At 43.0% G+C, this 19,243-nt stretch overlaps 7 non-coding genes across 7 annotated transcripts; all 7 read left to right on the top strand.

Moving 5' to 3' along the window:
• The first annotated feature begins 4,558 nt into the window (after window positions 1-4,558).
• Window positions 4,559-4,640, top strand: TRNAS-UGA (transfer RNA serine (anticodon UGA)). The gene has a single exon. It is a non-coding gene; the product is annotated as a tRNA-Ser (tRNA).
• Window positions 4,641-7,177: 2,537 nt separating this feature from the next.
• TRNAS-UGA (transfer RNA serine (anticodon UGA)) lies at window positions 7,178-7,259 on the top strand. Its single transcript has one exon. It is a non-coding gene; the product is annotated as a tRNA-Ser (tRNA).
• Window positions 7,260-8,487: 1,228 nt separating this feature from the next.
• TRNAS-UGA (transfer RNA serine (anticodon UGA)) lies at window positions 8,488-8,569 on the top strand. The gene has a single exon. It is a non-coding gene; the product is annotated as a tRNA-Ser (tRNA).
• Window positions 8,570-9,797: 1,228 nt separating this feature from the next.
• Window positions 9,798-9,879, top strand: TRNAS-UGA (transfer RNA serine (anticodon UGA)). Its single transcript has one exon. It is a non-coding gene; the product is annotated as a tRNA-Ser (tRNA).
• Window positions 9,880-11,107: 1,228 nt separating this feature from the next.
• Window positions 11,108-11,189, top strand: TRNAS-UGA (transfer RNA serine (anticodon UGA)). The gene has a single exon. It is a non-coding gene; the product is annotated as a tRNA-Ser (tRNA).
• Window positions 11,190-15,035: 3,846 nt separating this feature from the next.
• TRNAS-UGA (transfer RNA serine (anticodon UGA)) lies at window positions 15,036-15,117 on the top strand. The gene has a single exon. It is a non-coding gene; the product is annotated as a tRNA-Ser (tRNA).
• Window positions 15,118-16,345: 1,228 nt separating this feature from the next.
• TRNAS-UGA (transfer RNA serine (anticodon UGA)) lies at window positions 16,346-16,427 on the top strand. Its single transcript has one exon. It is a non-coding gene; the product is annotated as a tRNA-Ser (tRNA).
• Window positions 16,428-19,243: the final 2,816 nt, after the last annotated feature.

The following is a 19,243-nucleotide window of genomic DNA, read 5'->3' as shown; positions in this document are numbered from 1 at the left end:
CCTTCCCTCCAGCTTTAGTCATTTACACTGTGAAGCAACTTCATGCCGATTGGACAGTGTCAGAGGCTGTGAGATGGCTCCACCTCAGGAGAATCGCTGGTGTTGCCTCCCAGTTGTCTAATAAAGGCTCCTTTCCATATTTAGAAAAAAAGCTCCTAACTTTTAATAAACCAGGTATTAGAAAACGTCCTCAGAAAATTCATTTCTCCCTTGCAAGATGATTGGACTAATCTCCTTCCGTGGCCAGAATTTGCCTATAAGAATTATACTGGGGAATCGACGCAATCTTCTCCTTTCTTTCTGGTCTATTGGCAACATCCGAAAGTTGCTCTACCAGTCCCAACTTTATCTGAGGTCCCAGCAGCTAATCTGTCCCGTGCTGACTTCCTGCGCATTTAAAAGGAGGCAAAGGAGGCTATTGTCAAGCTGAAAGTCGCTTCAAGACAAACGCAGACGAAAGATGCAGAATTCCTCCTTACTTTTGTCCTTGAGACAAAGTCTGGCTGTTTTGTAAGCACCCAAAGTCTGGCTGTCTTTTTATGCCTTTAGTTTCGACAGCAGCAACCGCTGCGCTTCCAATGATAAACTTACTGAGCTCAGCAGGGTCTTGTGGCACAGTTCTTTATCTGTAGTCGTGGCTGAGTGGTTAAGGCGATTGACTTGAAATCCATTGGGGTCTCCCCGCGCAGGTTCAAATCCTGCCGACTACGTCTTGAATTTTCTACCTCCATGAAGCGATAAAAATAAGGTAATATGCTTGCGCTAGGTAACAAAAAAGTTTAATTGCAGTCATCTTGCGATTATGCCATACTCCACTGCTCTGTCACTAATCAGATGCCGGACCCTATATTTAAAGAGTCTCTGTCACCAGTTTATTAATTCCCTATTTCCTAACTAATCTAAAAGGTGCTTTGCTTCTGATAATTACAGTGTGGTTTGTTTATTTAAAAAAACTTGTATCTTTTGCAAAGTTATGATCATTTTTCTAAATATGCTAATGTGGCTCTAATTGCCAAATAGGAGGTGACTCTTTCTTTTCACTCTGGGCAGTGCAATGTTTTCTGTATGACGCTGTCCAACCACCATACAGCTTCTCCCCCTTCCCGACCCAGCAAAACACAACATGATCATATAAAATACAGCTTCTATAACCACTTGTGTGTTTAACTGATGATATCTCGGGTTGTCGCACAGCTAGAACTGCGATCCTGGTGTCATATGAAAGACTAGAATCTCCTCTTTCATATGCCACCAGAACCACTGTTCAAGGTCGTCCCCAGACCGAGATATGGCTGTTTGAATTGATCCCCCTTCCCTCCAGCTTTACTCATTTATACTGTGAAGCAACTTCATGCCGATTGGACATTGTCAGAGGCTGTGAGATGGCTCCACCTCAGGAGAATCGCTGGTGTTGCCTCCCAGTTGTCTAATAAAGGCTCCTTTCCATATTTAGAAAAAAAGCTCATAACTTTTAATAAACCAGGTATTAGAAAACGTCCTCAGAAAATTCATTTCTCCCTTGCAAGATGATTGGACTAATCTCCTTCCGTGGCCAGAATTTGCCTATAAGAATTATACTGGGGAATCGACGCAATCTTCTCCTTTCTTTCTGGTCTATTGGCAACATCCGAAAGTTGCTCTACCAGTCCCAACTTTATCTGAGGTCCCAGCAGCTAATCTGTCCCGTGCTGACTTCCTGCGCATTTAAAAGGAGGCAAAGGAGGCTATTGTCAAAGCTGAAAGTCGCTTCAAGACAAACGCAGACAAAAGATGCAGAATTCCTCCTTACTTTTGTCCTGTAGACAAAGTCTGGCTGTTTTGTTAGCACCCAAAGTCTGGCTGTCTTTTTATGCCTTTAGTTTAGACAGCAGCAACCGCTGCGCTTCCAATGATAAACTTACTGAGCTCAGCAGGGTCTTGTGGCACAGTTCTTTATCTGTAGTCGTGGCTGAGTGGTTAAGGCGATTGACTTGAAATCCATTGGGGTCTCCCCGCGCAGGTTCAAATCCTGCCGACTACGTCTTGAATTTTCTACCTCCATGAAGCGATAAAAATAAGGTAATATGCTTGCGCTAGGTAACAAAAAAGTTTAATTGCAGTCATCTTGCGATTATGCCATACTCCACTGCTCTGTCACTAATCAGATGCCGGACCCTATATTTAAAGAGTCTCTGTCACCAGTTTATTAATTCCCTATTTCCTAACTAATCTAAAAGGTGCTTTGCTTCTGATAATTACAGTGTGGTTTGTTTATTTAAAAAAACTTGTATCTTTTGCAAAGTTATGATCATTTTTCTAAATATGCTAATGTGGCTCTAATTGCCAAATAGGAGGTGACTCTTTCTTTTCACTCTGGGCAGTGCAATGTTTTCTGTATGACGCTGTCCAACCACCATACAGCTTCTCCCCCTTCCCGACCCAGCAAAACACAACATGATCATATAAAATACAGCTTCTATAACCACTTGTGTGTTTAACTGATGATATCTCGGGTTGTCGCACAGCTAGAACTGCGATCCTGGTGTCATATGAAAGACTAGAATCTCCTCTTTCATATGCCACCAGAACCACTGTTCAAGGTCGTCCCCAGACCGAGATATGGCTGTTTGAATTGATCCCCCTTCCCTCCAGCTTTACTCATTTATACTGTGAAGCAACTTCATGCCGATTGGACATTGTCAGAGGCTGTGAGATGGCTCCACCTCAGGAGAATCGCTGGTGTTGCCTCCCAGTTGTCTAATAAAGGCTCCTTTCCATATTTAGAAAAAAAGCTCATAACTTTTAATAAACCAGGTATTAGAAAACGTCCTCAGAAAATTCATTTCTCCCTTGCAAGATGATTGGACTAATCTCCTTCCGTGGCCAGAATTTGCCTATAAGAATTATACTGGGGAATCGACGCAATCTTCTCCTTTCTTTCTGGTCTATTGGCAACATCCGAAAGTTGCTCTACCAGTCCCAACTTTATCTGAGGTCCCAGCAGCTAATCTGTCCCGTGCTGACTTCCTGCGCATTTAAAAGGAGGCAAAGGAGGCTATTGTCAAAGCTGAAAGTCGCTTCAAGACAAACGCAGACAAAAGATGCAGAATTCCTCCTTACTTTTGTCCTGTAGACAAAGTCTGGCTGTTTTGTTAGCACCCAAAGTCTGGCTGTCTTTTTATGCCTTTAGTTTCGACAGCAGCAACCGCTGCGCTTCCAATGATAAACTTACTGAGCTCAGCAGGGTCTTGTGGCACAGTTCTTTATCTGTAGTCGTGGCCGAGTGGTTAAGGTGATGGACTTGAAATCCATTGGGGTCTCCCCGTGCAGGTTCAAATCCTGCCTACTACGTCTTGAATTTTCTGCCTCCATGAAGCGATAAAAATAAGGTAATATGCTTGCGCTAGGTAACAAAAAAGTTTAATTGCAGTCATATCGCGATTATGCCATACTCCACTGCTCTGTCACTAATCAGATGCCGGACCCTACATTTTAAGAGTCTCTGTCACCAGTTTATTAATTCCCTATTTCCTAACTAATCTAAAAGGCGCTTTGCTGCTGATAATTACAGTGTGGTTTGTTTATTTAAAAAAACTTGTTTCTTTTGCAAAGTTATGATCATTTTTCTAAATATGCTAATGTGGCTCTAATTGCCAAATAGGAGGTGACTCTTTCTTTTCACTCTGGGCAGTGCAATGTTTTCTGTATGACGCTGTCCAACCACCATACAGCTTCTCCCCCTTCCCGACCCAGCAAAACACAACATGATCATATAAAATACAGCTTCTATAACCACTTGTGTGTTTAACTGATGATATCTCGGGTTGTCGCACAGCTAGAACTGCGATCCTGGTGTCATATGAAAGACTAGAATCTCCTCTTTCATATGCCACCAGAACCACTGTTCAAGGTCGTCCCCAGACCGAGATATGGCTGTTTGAATTGATCCCCCTTCCCTCCAGCTTTACTCATTTATACTGTGAAGCAACTTCATGCCGATTGGACATTGTCAGAGGCTGTGAGATGGCTCCACCTCAGGAGAATCGCTGGTGTTGCCTCCCAGTTGTCTAATAAAGGCTCCTTTCCATATTTAGAAAAAAAGCTCATAACTTTTAATAAACCAGGTATTAGAAAACGTCCTCAGAAAATTCATTTCTCCCTTGCAAGATGATTGGACTAATCTCCTTCCGTGGCCAGAATTTGCCTATAAGAATTATACTGGGGAATCGACGCAATCTTCTCCTTTCTTTCTGGTCTATTGGCAACATCCGAAAGTTGCTCTACCAGTCCCAACTTTATCTGAGGTCCCAGCAGCTAATCTGTCCCGTGCTGACTTCCTGCGCATTTAAAAGGAGGCAAAGGAGGCTATTGTCAAAGCTGAAAGTCGCTTCAAGACAAACGCAGACAAAAGATGCAGAATTCCTCCTTACTTTTGTCCTGTAGACAAAGTCTGGCTGTTTTGTTAGCACCCAAAGTCTGGCTGTCTTTTTATGCCTTTAGTTTCGACAGCAGCAACCGCTGCGCTTCCAATGATAAACTTACTGAGCTCAGCAGGGTCTTGTGGCACAGTTCTTTATCTGTAGTCGTGGCCGAGTGGTTAAGGCGATGGACTTGAAATCCATTGGGGTCTCCCCGCGCAGGTTCAAATCCTGCCGACTACGTCTTGAATTTTCTGCCTCCATGAAGCGATAAAAATAAGGTAATATGCTTGCGCTAGGTAACAAAAAAGTTTAATTGCAGTCATATCGCGATTATGCCATACTCCACTGCTCTGTCACTAATCAGATGCCGGACCCTACATTTTAAGAGTCTCTGTCACCAGTTTATTAATTCCCTATTTCCTAACTAATCTAAAAGGCGCTTTGCTGCTGATAATTACAGTGTGGTTTGTTTATTTAAAAAAACTTGTATCTTTTGCAAAGTTATGATCATTTTTCTAAATATGCTAATGTGGCTCTAATTGCCAAATAGGAGGTGACTCTTTCTTTTCACTCTGGGCAGTGCAATGTTTTCTGTATGACGCTGTCCAACCACCATACAGCTTCTCCCCCTTCCCGACACAGCAAAACACAACATGATCATATAAAATACAGCTTCTATAACCACTTGTGTGTTTAACTGATGATATCTCGGGTTGTCGCACAGCTAGAACTGCGATCCTGGTGTCATATGAAAGACTAGAATCTCCTCTTTCATATGCCACCAGAACCACTGTTTTAGGTCGTCCCCAGACCGAGATATGGCTGTTTGAATTGATCCCCCTTCCCTCCAGCTTTAGTCATTTACACTGTGAAGCAACTTCATGCCGATTGGACAGTGTCAGAGGCTGTGAGATGGCTCCACCTCAGGAGAATCGCTGGTGTTGCCTCCCAGTTGTCTAATAAAGGCTCCTTTCCATATTTAGAAAAAAAGCTCATAACTTTTAATAAACCAGGTATTAGAAAACGTCCTCAGAAAATTCATTTCTCCCTTGCAAGATGATTGGACTAATCTCCTTCCGTGGCCAGAATTTGCCTATAAGAATTATACTGGGGAATCGACGCAATCTTCTCCTTTCTTTCTGGTCTATTGGCAACATCCGAAAGTTGCTCTACCAGTCCCAACTTTATCTGAGGTCCCAGCAGCTAATCTGTCCCGTGCTGACTTCCTGCGCATTTAAAAGGAGGCAAAGGAGGCTATTGTCAAGCTGAAAGTCGCTTCAAGACAAACGCAGACGAAAGATGCAGAATTCCTCCTTACTTTTGTCCTTGAGACAAAGTCTGGCTGTTTTGTAAGCACCCAAAGTCTGGCTGTCTTTTTATGCCTTTAGTTTCGACAGCAGCAACCGCTGCGCTTCCAATGATAAACTTACTGAGCTCAGCAGGGTCTTGTGGCACAGTTCTTTATCTGTAGTCGTGGCTGAGTGGTTAAGGCGATTGACTTGAAATCCATTGGGGTCTCCCCGCGCAGGTTCAAATCCTGCCGACTACGTCTTGAATTTTCTACCTCCATGAAGCGATAAAAATAAGGTAATATGCTTGCGCTAGGTAACAAAAAAGTTTAATTGCAGTCATATCGCGATTATGCCATACTCCACTGCTCTGTCACTAATCAGATGCCGGACCCTACATTTTAAGAGTCTCTGTCACCAGTTTATTAATTCCCTATTTCCTAACTAATCTAAAAGGTGCTTTGCTTCTGATAATTACAGTGTGGTTTGTTTATTTAAAAAAACTTGTATCTTTTGCAAAGTTATGATCATTTTTCTAAATATGCTAATGTGGCTCTAATTGCCAAATAGGAGGTGACTCTTTCTTTTCACTCTGGGCAGTGCAATGTTTTCTGTATGACGCTGTCCAACCACCATACAGCTTCTCCCCCTTCCCGACCCAGCAAAACACAACATGATCATATAAAATACAGCTTCTATAACCACTTGTGTGTTTAACTGATGATATCTCGGGTTGTCGCACAGCTAGAACTGCGATCCTGGTGTCATATGAAAGACTAGAATCTCCTCTTTCATATGCCACCAGAACCACTGTTCAAGGTCGTCCCCAGACCGAGATATGGCTGTTTGAATTGATCCCCCTTCCCTCCAGCTTTACTCATTTATACTGTGAAGCAACTTCATGCCGATTGGACATTGTCAGAGGCTGTGAGATGGCTCCACCTCAGGAGAATCGCTGGTGTTGCCTCCCAGTTGTCTAATAAAGGCTCCTTTCCATATTTAGAAAAAAAGCTCATAACTTTTAATAAACCAGGTATTAGAAAACGTCCTCAGAAAATTCATTTCTCCCTTGCAAGATGATTGGACTAATCTCCTTCCGTGGCCAGAATTTGCCTATAAGAATTATACTGGGGAATCGACGCAATCTTCTCCTTTCTTTCTGGTCTATTGGCAACATCCGAAAGTTGCTCTACCAGTCCCAACTTTATCTGAGGTCCCAGCAGCTAATCTGTCCCGTGCTGACTTCCTGCGCATTTAAAAGGAGGCAAAGGAGGCTATTGTCAAAGCTGAAAGTCGCTTCAAGACAAACGCAGACAAAAGATGCAGAATTCCTCCTTACTTTTGTCCTGTAGACAAAGTCTGGCTGTTTTGTTAGCACCCAAAGTCTGGCTGTCTTTTTATGCCTTTAGTTTCGACAGCAGCAACCGCTGCGCTTCCAATGATAAACTTACTGAGCTCAGCAGGGTCTTGTGGCACAGTTCTTTATCTGTAGTCGTGGCCGAGTGGTTAAGGTGATGGACTTGAAATCCATTGGGGTCTCCCCGTGCAGGTTCAAATCCTGCCGACTACGTCTTGAATTTTCTGCCTCCATGAAGCGATAAAAATAAGGTAATATGCTTGCGCTAGGTAACAAAAAAGTTTAATTGCAGTCATATCGCGATTATGCCATACTCCACTGCTCTGTCACTAATCAGATGCCGGACCCTACATTTTAAGAGTCTCTGTCACCAGTTTATTAATTCCCTATTTCCTAACTAATCTAAAAGGCGCTTTGCTGCTGATAATTACAGTGTGGTTTGTTTATTTAAAAAAACTTGTTTCTTTTGCAAAGTTATGATCATTTTTCTAAATATGCTAATGTGGCTCTAATTGCCAAATAGGAGGTGACTCTTTCTTTTCACTCTGGGCAGTGCAATGTTTTCTGTATGACGCTGTCCAACCACCATACAGCTTCTCCCCCTTCCCGACCCAGCAAAACACAACATGATCATATAAAATACAGCTTCTATAACCACTTGTGTGTTTAACTGATGATATCTCGGGTTGTCGCACAGCTAGAACTGCGATCCTGGTGTCATATGAAAGACTAGAATCTCCTCTTTCATATGCCACCAGAACCACTGTTCAAGGTCGTCCCCAGACCGAGATATGGCTGTTTGAATTGATCCCCCTTCCCTCCAGCTTTACTCATTTATACTGTGAAGCAACTTCATGCCGATTGGACATTGTCAGAGGCTGTGAGATGGCTCCACCTCAGGAGAATCGCTGGTGTTGCCTCCCAGTTGTCTAATAAAGGCTCCTTTCCATATTTAGAAAAAAAGCTCATAACTTTTAATAAACCAGGTATTAGAAAACGTCCTCAGAAAATTCATTTCTCCCTTGCAAGATGATTGGACTAATCTCCTTCCGTGGCCAGAATTTGCCTATAAGAATTATACTGGGGAATCGACGCAATCTTCTCCTTTCTTTCTGGTCTATTGGCAACATCCGAAAGTTGCTCTACCAGTCCCAACTTTATCTGAGGTCCCAGCAGCTAATCTGTCCCGTGCTGACTTCCTGCGCATTTAAAAGGAGGCAAAGGAGGCTATTGTCAAAGCTGAAAGTCGCTTCAAGACAAACGCAGACAAAAGATGCAGAATTCCTCCTTACTTTTGTCCTGTAGACAAAGTCTGGCTGTTTTGTTAGCACCCAAAGTCTGGCTGTCTTTTTATGCCTTTAGTTTCGACAGCAGCAACCGCTGCGCTTCCAATGATAAACTTACTGAGCTCAGCAGGGTCTTGTGGCACAGTTCTTTATCTGTAGTCGTGGCCGAGTGGTTAAGGCGATGGACTTGAAATCCATTGGGGTCTCCCCGCGCAGGTTCAAATCCTGCCGACTACGTCTTGAATTTTCTACCTCCATGAAGCGATAAAAATAAGGTAATATGCTTGCGCTAGGTAACAAAAAAGTTTAATTGCAGTCATCTTGCGATTATGCCATACTCCACTGCTCTGTCACTAATCAGATGCCGGACCCTACATTTTAAGAGTCTCTGTCACCAGTTTATTAATTCCCTATTTCCTAACTAATCTAAAAGGCGCTTTGCTGCTGATAATTACAGTGTGGTTTGTTTATTTAAAAAAACTTGTTTCTTTTGCAAAGTTATGATCATTTTTCTAAATATGCTAATGTGGCTCTAATTGCCAAATAGGAGGTGACTCTTTCTTTTCACTCTGGGCAGTGCAATGTTTTCTGTATGACGCTGTCCAACCACCATACAGCTTCTCCCCCTTCCCGACCCAGCAAAACACAACATGATCATATAAAATACAGCTTCTATAACCACTTGTGTGTTTAACTGATGATATCTCGGGTTGTCGCACAGCTAGAACTGCGATCCTGGTGTCATATGAAAGACTAGAATCTCCTCTTTCATATGCCACCAGAACCACTGTTCAAGGTCGTCCCCAGACCGAGATATGGCTGTTTGAATTGATCCCCCTTCCCTCCAGCTTTACTCATTTATACTGTGAAGCAACTTCATGCCGATTGGACATTGTCAGAGGCTGTGAGATGGCTCCACCTCAGGAGAATCGCTGGTGTTGCCTCCCAGTTGTCTAATAAAGGCTCCTTTCCATATTTAGAAAAAAAGCTCATAACTTTTAATAAACCAGGTATTAGAAAACGTCCTCAGAAAATTCATTTCTCCCTTGCAAGATGATTGGACTAATCTCCTTCCGTGGCCAGAATTTGCCTATAAGAATTATACTGGGGAATCGACGCAATCTTCTCCTTTCTTTCTGGTCTATTGGCAACATCCGAAAGTTGCTCTACCAGTCCCAACTTTATCTGAGGTCCCAGCAGCTAATCTGTCCCGTGCTGACTTCCTGCGCATTTAAAAGGAGGCAAAGGAGGCTATTGTCAAAGCTGAAAGTCGCTTCAAGACAAACGCAGACAAAAGATGCAGAATTCCTCCTTACTTTTGTCCTGTAGACAAAGTCTGGCTGTTTTGTTAGCACCCAAAGTCTGGCTGTCTTTTTATGCCTTTAGTTTCGACAGCAGCAACCGCTGCGCTTCCAATGATAAACTTACTGAGCTCAGCAGGGTCTTGTGGCACAGTTCTTTATCTGTAGTCGTGGCCGAGTGGTTAAGGTGATGGACTTGAAATCCATTGGGGTCTCCCCGCGCAGGTTCAAATCCTGCCGACTACGTCTTGAATTTTCTGCCTCCATGAAGCGATAAAAATAAGGTAATATGCTTGCGCTAGGTAACAAAAAAGTTTAATTGCAGTCATATCGCGATTATGCCATACTCCACTGCTCTGTCACTAATCAGATGCCGGACCCTACATTTTAAGAGTCTCTGTCACCAGTTTATTAATTCCCTATTTCCTAACTAATCTAAAAGGCGCTTTGCTGCTGATAATTACAGTGTGGTTTGTTTATTTAAAAAAACTTGTTTCTTTTGCAAAGTTATGATCATTTTTCTAAATATGCTAATGTGGCTCTAATTGCCAAATAGGAGGTGACTCTTTCTTTTCACTCTGGGCAGTGCAATGTTTTCTGTATGACGCTGTCCAACCACCATACAGCTTCTCCCCCTTCCCGACCCAGCAAAACACAACATGATCATATAAAATACAGCTTCTATAACCACTTGTGTGTTTAACTGATGATATCTCGGGTTGTCGCACAGCTAGAACTGCGATCCTGGTGTCATATGAAAGACTAGAATCTCCTCTTTCATATGCCACCAGAACCACTGTTCAAGGTCGTCCCCAGACCGAGATATGGCTGTTTGAATTGATCCCCCTTCCCTCCAGCTTTACTCATTTATACTGTGAAGCAACTTCATGCCGATTGGACATTGTCAGAGGCTGTGAGATGGCTCCACCTCAGGAGAATCGCTGGTGTTGCCTCCCAGTTGTCTAATAAAGGCTCCTTTCCATATTTAGAAAAAAAGCTCATAACTTTTAATAAACCAGGTATTAGAAAACGTCCTCAGAAAATTCATTTCTCCCTTGCAAGATGATTGGACTAATCTCCTTCCGTGGCCAGAATTTGCCTATAAGAATTATACTGGGGAATCGACGCAATCTTCTCCTTTCTTTCTGGTCTATTGGCAACATCCGAAAGTTGCTCTACCAGTCCCAACTTTATCTGAGGTCCCAGCAGCTAATCTGTCCCGTGCTGACTTCCTGCGCATTTAAAAGGAGGCAAAGGAGGCTATTGTCAAAGCTGAAAGTCGCTTCAAGACAAACGCAGACAAAAGATGCAGAATTCCTCCTTACTTTTGTCCTGTAGACAAAGTCTGGCTGTTTTGTTAGCACCCAAAGTCTGGCTGTCTTTTTATGCCTTTAGTTTCGACAGCAGCAACCGCTGCGCTTCCAATGATAAACTTACTGAGCTCAGCAGGGTCTTGTGGCACAGTTCTTTATCTGTAGTCGTGGCCGAGTGGTTAAGGCGATGGACTTGAAATCCATTGGGGTCTCCCCGCGCAGGTTCAAATCCTGCCGACTACGTCTTGAATTTTCTGCCTCCATGAAGCGATAAAAATAAGGTAATATGCTTGCGCTAGGTAACAAAAAAGTTTAATTGCAGTCATATCGCGATTATGCCATACTCCACTGCTCTGTCACTAATCAGATGCCGGACCCTACATTTTAAGAGTCTCTGTCACCAGTTTATTAATTCCCTATTTCCTAACTAATCTAAAAGGCGCTTTGCTGCTGATAATTACAGTGTGGTTTGTTTATTTAAAAAAACTTGTATCTTTTGCAAAGTTATGATCATTTTTCTAAATATGCTAATGTGGCTCTAATTGCCAAATAGGAGGTGACTCTTTCTTTTCACTCTGGGCAGTGCAATGTTTTCTGTATGACGCTGTCCAACCACCATACAGCTTCTCCCCCTTCCCGACCCAGCAAAACACAACATGATCATATAAAATACAGCTTCTATAACCACTTGTGTGTTTAACTGATGATATCTCGGGTTGTCGCACAGCTAGAACTGCGATCCTGGTGTCATATGAAAGACTAGAATCTCCTCTTTCATATGCCACCAGAACCACTGTTTTAGGTCGTCCCCAGACCGAGATATGGCTGTTTGAATTGATCCCCCTTCCCTCCAGCTTTAGTCATTTACACTGTGAAGCAACTTCATGCCGATTGGACAGTGTCAGAGGCTGTGAGATGGCTCCACCTCAGGAGAATCGCTGGTGTTGCCTCCCAGTTGTCTAATAAAGGCTCCTTTCCATATTTAGAAAAAAAGCTCATAACTTTTAATAAACCAGGTATTAGAAAACGTCCTCAGAAAATTCATTTCTCCCTTGCAAGATGATTGGACTAATCTCCTTCCGTGGCCAGAATTTGCCTATAAGAATTATACTGGGGAATCGACGCAATCTTCTCCTTTCTTTCTGGTCTATTGGCAACATCCGAAAGTTGCTCTACCAGTCCCAACTTTATCTGAGGTCCCAGCAGCTAATCTGTCCCGTGCTGACTTCCTGCGCATTTAAAAGGAGGCAAAGGAGGCTATTGTCAAGCTGAAAGTCGCTTCAAGACAAACGCAGACGAAAGATGCAGAATTCCTCCTTACTTTTGTCCTTGAGACAAAGTCTGGCTGTTTTGTAAGCACCCAAAGTCTGGCTGTCTTTTTATGCCTTTAGTTTCGACAGCAGCAACCGCTGCGCTTCCAATGATAAACTTACTGAGCTCAGCAGGGTCTTGTGGCACAGTTCTTTATCTGTAGTCGTGGCTGAGTGGTTAAGGCGATTGACTTGAAATCCATTGGGGTCTCCCCGCGCAGGTTCAAATCCTGCCGACTACGTCTTGAATTTTCTACCTCCATGAAGCGATAAAAATAAGGTAATATGCTTGCGCTAGGTAACAAAAAAGTTTAATTGCAGTCATATCGCGATTATGCCATACTCCACTGCTCTGTCACTAATCAGATGCCGGACCCTACATTTTAAGAGTCTCTGTCACCAGTTTATTAATTCCCTATTTCCTAACTAATCTAAAAGGCGCTTTGCTGCTGATAATTACAGTGTGGTTTGTTTATTTAAAAAAACTTGTATCTTTTGCAAAGTTATGATCATTTTTCTAAATATGCTAATGTGGCTCTAATTGCCAAATAGGAGGTGACTCTTTCTTTTCACTCTGGGCAGTGCAATGTTTTCTGTATGACGCTGTCCAACCACCATACAGCTTCTCCCCCTTCCCGACCCAGCAAAACACAACATGATCATATAAAATACAGCTTCTATAACCACTTGTGTGTTTAACTGATGATATCTCGGGTTGTCGCACAGCTAGAACTGCGATCCTGGTGTCATATGAAAGACTAGAATCTCCTCTTTCATATGCCACCAGAACCACTGTTTTAGGTCGTCCCCAGACCGAGATATGGCTGTTTGAATTGATCCCCCTTCCCTCCAGCTTTAGTCATTTACACTGTGAAGCAACTTCATGCCGATTGGACAGTGTCAGAGGCTGTGAGATGGCTCCACCTCAGGAGAATCGCTGGTGTTGCCTCCCAGTTGTCTAATAAAGGCTCCTTTCCATATTTAGAAAAAAAGCTCATAACTTTTAATAAACCAGGTATTAGAAAACGTCCTCAGAAAATTCATTTCTCCCTTGCAAGATGATTGGACTAATCTCCTTCCGTGGCCAGAATTTGCCTATAAGAATTATACTGGGGAATCGACGCAATCTTCTCCTTTCTTTCTGGTCTATTGGCAACATCCGAAAGTTGCTCTACCAGTCCCAACTTTATCTGAGGTCCCAGCAGGTAATCTGTCCCGTGCTGACTTCCTGCGCATTTAAAAGGAGGCAAAGGAGGCTATTGTCAAGCTGAAAGTCGCTTCAAGACAAACGCAGACGAAAGATGCAGAATTCCTCCTTACTTTTGTCCTTGAGACAAAGTCTGGCTGTTTTGTAAGCACCCAAAGTCTGGCTGTCTTTTTATGCCTTTAGTTTCGACAGCAGCAACCGCTGCGCTTCCAATGATAAACTTACTGAGCTCAGCAGGGTCTTGTGGCACAGTTCTTTATCTGTAGTCGTGGCTGAGTGGTTAAGGCGATTGACTTGAAATCCATTGGGGTCTCCCCGCGCAGGTTCAAATCCTGCCGACTACGTCTTGAATTTTCTACCTCCATGAAGCGATAAAAATAAGGTAATATGCTTGCGCTAGGTAACAAAAAAGTTTAATTGCAGTCATATTGCGATTATGCCATACTCCACTGCTCTGTCACTAATCAGATGCCGGACCCTATATTTAAAGAGTCTCTGTCACCAGTTTATTAATTCCCTATTTCCTAACTAATCTAAAAGGTGCTTTGCTTCTGATAATTACAGTGTGGTTTGTTTATTTAAAAAAACTTGTATCTTTTGCAAAGTTATGATCATTTTTCTAAATATGCTAATGTGGCTCTAATTGCCAAATAGGAGGTGACTCTTTCTTTTCACTCTGGGCAGTGCAATGTTTTCTGTATGACGCTGTCCAACCACCATACAGCTTCTCCCCCTTCCCGACCCAGCAAAACACAACATGATCATATAAAATACAGCTTCTATAACCACTTGTGTGTTTAACTGATGATATCTCGGGTTGTCGCACAGCTAGAACTGCGATCCTGGTGTCATATGAAAGACTAGAATCTCCTCTTTCATATGCCACCAGAACCACTGTTCAAGGTCGTCCCCAGACCGAGATATGGCTGTTTGAATTGATCCCCCTTCCCTCCAGCTTTACTCATTTATACTGTGAAGCAACTTCATGCCGATTGGACATTGTCAGAGGCTGTGAGATGGCTCCACCTCAGGAGAATCGCTGGTGTTGCCTCCCAGTTGTCTAATAAAGGCTCCTTTCCATATTTAGAAAAAAAGCTCATAACTTTTAATAAACCAGGTATTAGAAAACGTCCTCAGAAAATTCATTTCTCCCTTGCAAGATGATTGGACTAATCTCCTTCCGTGGCCAGAATTTGCCTATAAGAATTATACTGGGGAATCGACGCAATCTTCTCCTTTCTTTCTGGTCTATTGGCAACATCCGAAAGTTGCTCTACCAGTCCCAACTTTATCTGAGGTCCCAGCAGCTAATCTGTCCCGTGCTGACTTCCTGCGCATTTAAAAGGAGGCAAAGGAGGCTATTGTCAAAGCTGAAAGTCGCTTCAAGACAAACGCAGACAAAAGATGCAGAATTCCTCCTTACTTTTGTCCTGTAGACAAAGTCTGGCTGTTTTGTTAGCACCCAAAGTCTGGCTGTCTTTTTATGCCTTTAGTTTCGACAGCAGCAACCGCTGCGCTTCCAATGATAAACTTACTGAGCTCAGCAGGGTCTTGTGGCACAGTTCTTTATCTGTAGTCGTGGCCGAGTGGTTAAGGTGATGGACTTGAAATCCATTGGGGTCTCCCCGCGCAGGTTCAAATCCTGCCGACTACGTCTTGAATTTTCTGCCTCCATGAAGCGATATAAATAAGGTAATATGCTTGCGCTAGGTAACAAAAAAGTTTAATTGCAGTCATATCGCGATTATGCCATACTCCACTGCTCTGTCACTAATCAGATGCCGGACCCTACATTTTAAGAGTCTCTGTCACCAGTTTATTAATTCCCTATTTCCTAACTAATCTAAAAGGCGCTTTGCTGCTGATAATTACAGTGTGGTTTGTTTATTTAAAAAAACTTGTTTCTTTTGCAAAGTTATGATCATTTTTCTAAATATGCTAATGTGGCTCTAATTGCCAAATAGGAGGTGACTCTTTCTTTTCACTCTGGGCAGTGCAATGTTTTCTGTATGACGCTGTCCAACCACCATACAGCTTCTCCCCCTTCCCGACCCAGCAAAACACAACATGATCATATAAAATACAGCTTCTATAACCACTTGTGTGTTTAACTGATGATATCTCGGGTTGTCGCACAGCTAGAACTGCGATCCTGGTGTCATATGAAAGACTAGAATCTCCTCTTTCATATGCCACCAGAACCACTGTTCAAGGTCGTCCCCAGACCGAGATATGGCTGTTTGAATTGATCCCCCTTCCCTCCAGCTTTACTCATTTATACTGTGAAGCAACTTCATGCCGATTGGACATTGTCAGAGGCTGTGAGATGGCTCCACCTCAGGAGAATCGCTGGTGTTGCCTCCCAGTTGTCTAATAAAGGCTCCTTTCCATATTTAGAAAAAAAGCTCATAACTTTTAATAAACCAGGTATTAGAAAACGTCCTCAGAAAATTCATTTCTCCCTTGCAAGATGATTGGACTAATCTCCTTCCGTGGCCAGAATTTGCCTATAAGAATTATACTGGGGAATCGACGCAATCTTCTCCTTTCTTTCTGGTCTATTGGCAACATCCGAAAGTTGCTCTACCAGTCCCAACTTTATCTGAGGTCCCAGCAGCTAATCTGTCCCGTGCTGACTTCCTGCGCATTTAAAAGGAGGCAAAGGAGGCTATTGTCAAAGCTGAAAGTCGCTTCAAGACAAACGCAGACAAAAGATGCAGAATTCCTCCTTACTTTTGTCCTGTAGACAAAGTCTGGCTGTTTTGTTAGCACCCAAAGTCTGGCTGTCTTTTTATGCCTTTAGTTTCGACAGCAGCAACCGCTGCGCTTCCAATGATAAACTTACTGAGCTCAGCAGGGTCTTGTGGCACAGTTCTTTATCTGTAGTCGTGGCCGAGTGGTTAAGGCGATGGACTTGAAATCCATTGGGGTCTCCCCGCGCAGGTTCAAATCCTGCCGACTACGTCTTGAATTTTCTGCCTCCATGAAGCGATAAAAATAAGGTAATATGCTTGCGCTAGGTAACAAAAAAGTTTAATTGCAGTCATATCGCGATTATGCCATACTCCACTGCTCTGTCACTAATCAGATGCCGGACCCTACATTTTAAGAGTCTCTGTCACCAGTTTATTAATTCCCTATTTCCTAACTAATCTAAAAGGCGCTTTGCTGCTGATAATTACAGTGTGGTTTGTTTATTTAAAAAAACTTGTATCTTTTGCAAAGTTATGATCATTTTTCTAAATATGCTAATGTGGCTCTAATTGCCAAATAGGAGGTGACTCTTTCTTTTCACTCTGGGCAGTGCAATGTTTTCTGTATGACGCTGTCCAACCACCATACAGCTTCTCCCCCTTCCCGACCCAGCAAAACACAACATGATCATATAAAATACAGCTTCTATAACCACTTGTGTGTTTAACTGATGATATCTCGGGTTGTCGCACAGCTAGAACTGCGATCCTGGTGTCATATGAAAGACTAGAATCTCCTCTTTCATATGCCACCAGAACCACTGTTTTAGGTCGTCCCCAGACCGAGATATGGCTGTTTGAATTGATCCCCCTTCCCTCCAGCTTTAGTCATTTACACTGTGAAGCAACTTCATGCCGATTGGACAGTGTCAGAGGCTGTGAGATGGCTCCACCTCAGGAGAATCGCTGGTGTTGCCTCCCAGTTGTCTAATAAAGGCTCCTTTCCATATTTAGAAAAAAAGCTCATAACTTTTAATAAACCAGGTATTAGAAAACGTCCTCAGAAAATTCATTTCTCCCTTGCAAGATGATTGGACTAATCTCCTTCCGTGGCCAGAATTTGCCTATAAGAATTATACTGGGGAATCGACGCAATCTTCTCCTTTCTTTCTGGTCTATTGGCAACATCCGAAAGTTGCTCTACCAGTCCCAACTTTATCTGAGGTCCCAGCAGCTAATCTGTCCCGTGCTGACTTCCTGCGCATTTAAAAGGAGGCAAAGGAGGCTATTGTCAAGCTGAAAGTCGCTTCAAGACAAACGCAGACGAAAGATGCAGAATTCCTCCTTACTTTTGTCCTTGAGACAAAGTCTGGCTGTTTTGTAAGCACCCAAAGTCTGGCTGTCTTTTTATGCCTTTAGTTTCGACAGCAGCAACCGCTGCGCTTCCAATGATAAACTTACTGAGCTCAGCAGGGTCTTGTGGCACAGTTCTTTATCTGTAGTCGTGGCTGAGTGGTTAAGGCGATTGACTTGAAATCCATTGGGGCTCCCCGCGCAGGTTCAAATCCTGCCGACTACGTCTTGAATTTTCTACCTCCATGAAGCGATAAAAATAAGGTAATATGCTTGCGCTAGGTAACAAAAAAGTTTAATTGCAGTCATATCGCGATTATGCCATACTCCACTGCTCTGTCACTAATCAGATGCCGGACCCTACATTTTAAGAGTCTCTGTCACCAGTTTATTAATTCCCTATTTCCTAACTAATCTAAAAGGCGCTTTGCTGCTGATAATTACAGTGTGGTTTGTTTATTTAAAAAAACTTGTATCTTTTGCAAAGTTATGATCATTTTTCTAAATATGCTAATGTGGCTCTAATTGCCAAATAGGAGGTGACTCTTTCTTTTCACTCTGGGCAGTGCAATGTTTTCTGTATGACGCTGTCCAACCACCATACAGCTTCTCCCCCTTCCCGACCCAGCAAAACACAACATGATCATATAAAATACAGCTTCTATAACCACTTGTGTGTTTAACTGATGATATCTCGGGTTGTCGCACAGCTAGAACTGCGATCCTGGTGTCATATGAAAGACTAGAATCTCCTCTTTCATATGCCACCAGAACCACTGTTTTAGGTCGTCCCCAGACCGAGATATGGCTGTTTGAATTGATCCCCCTTCCCTCCAGCTTTAGTCATTTACACTGTGAAGCAACTTCATGCCGATTGGACAGTGTCAGAGGCTGTGAGATGGCTCCACCTCAGGAGAATCGCTGGTGTTGCCTCCCAGTTGTCTAATAAAGGCTCCTTTCCATATTTAGAAAAAAAGCTCATAACTTTTAATAAACCAGGTATTAGAAAACGTCCTCAGAAAATTCATTTCTCCCTTGCAAGATGATTGGACTAATCTCCTTCCGTGGCCAGAATTTGCCTATAAGAATTATACTGGGGAATCGACGCAATCTTCTCCTTTCTTTCTGGTCTATTGGCAACATCCGAAAGTTGCTCTACCAGTCCCAACTTTATCTGAGGTCCCAGCAGCTAATCTGTCCCGTGCTGACTTCCTGCGCATTTAAAAGGAGGCAAAGGAGGCTATTGTCAAGCTGAAAGTCGCTTCAAGACAAACGCAGACGAAAGATGCAGAATTCCTCCTTACTTTTGTCCTTGAGACAAAGTCTGGCTGTTTTGTAAGCACCCAAAGTCTGGCTGTCTTTTTATGCCTTTAGTTTCGACAGCAGCAACCGCTGCGCTTCCAATGATAAACTTACTGAGCTCAGCAGGGTCTTGTGGCACAGTTCTTTATCTGTAGTCGTGGCTGAGTGGTTAAGGCGATTGACTTGAAATCCATTGGGGTCTCCCCGCGCAGGTTCAAATCCTGCCGACTACGTCTTGAATTTTCTACCTCCATGAAGCGATAAAAATAAGGTAATATGCTTGCGCTAGGTAACAAAAAAGTTTAATTGCCGTCATATTGCGATTATGCCATACTCCACTGCTCTGTCACTAATCAGATGCCGGACCCTATATTTAAAGAGTCTCTGTCACCAGTTTATTAATTCCCTATTTCCTAACTAATCTAAAAGGTG

This window comes from Rhinoderma darwinii (assembly GCF_050947455.1).
Source record: "Rhinoderma darwinii isolate aRhiDar2 chromosome 1 unlocalized genomic scaffold, aRhiDar2.hap1 SUPER_1_unloc_17, whole genome shotgun sequence".
NCBI lineage: Eukaryota > Metazoa > Chordata > Amphibia > Anura > Rhinodermatidae > Rhinoderma > Rhinoderma darwinii.
The sequence above is the reverse complement of the archived record's forward strand: the minus strand, read 5'-3'. Positions and strand labels throughout refer to the sequence as shown.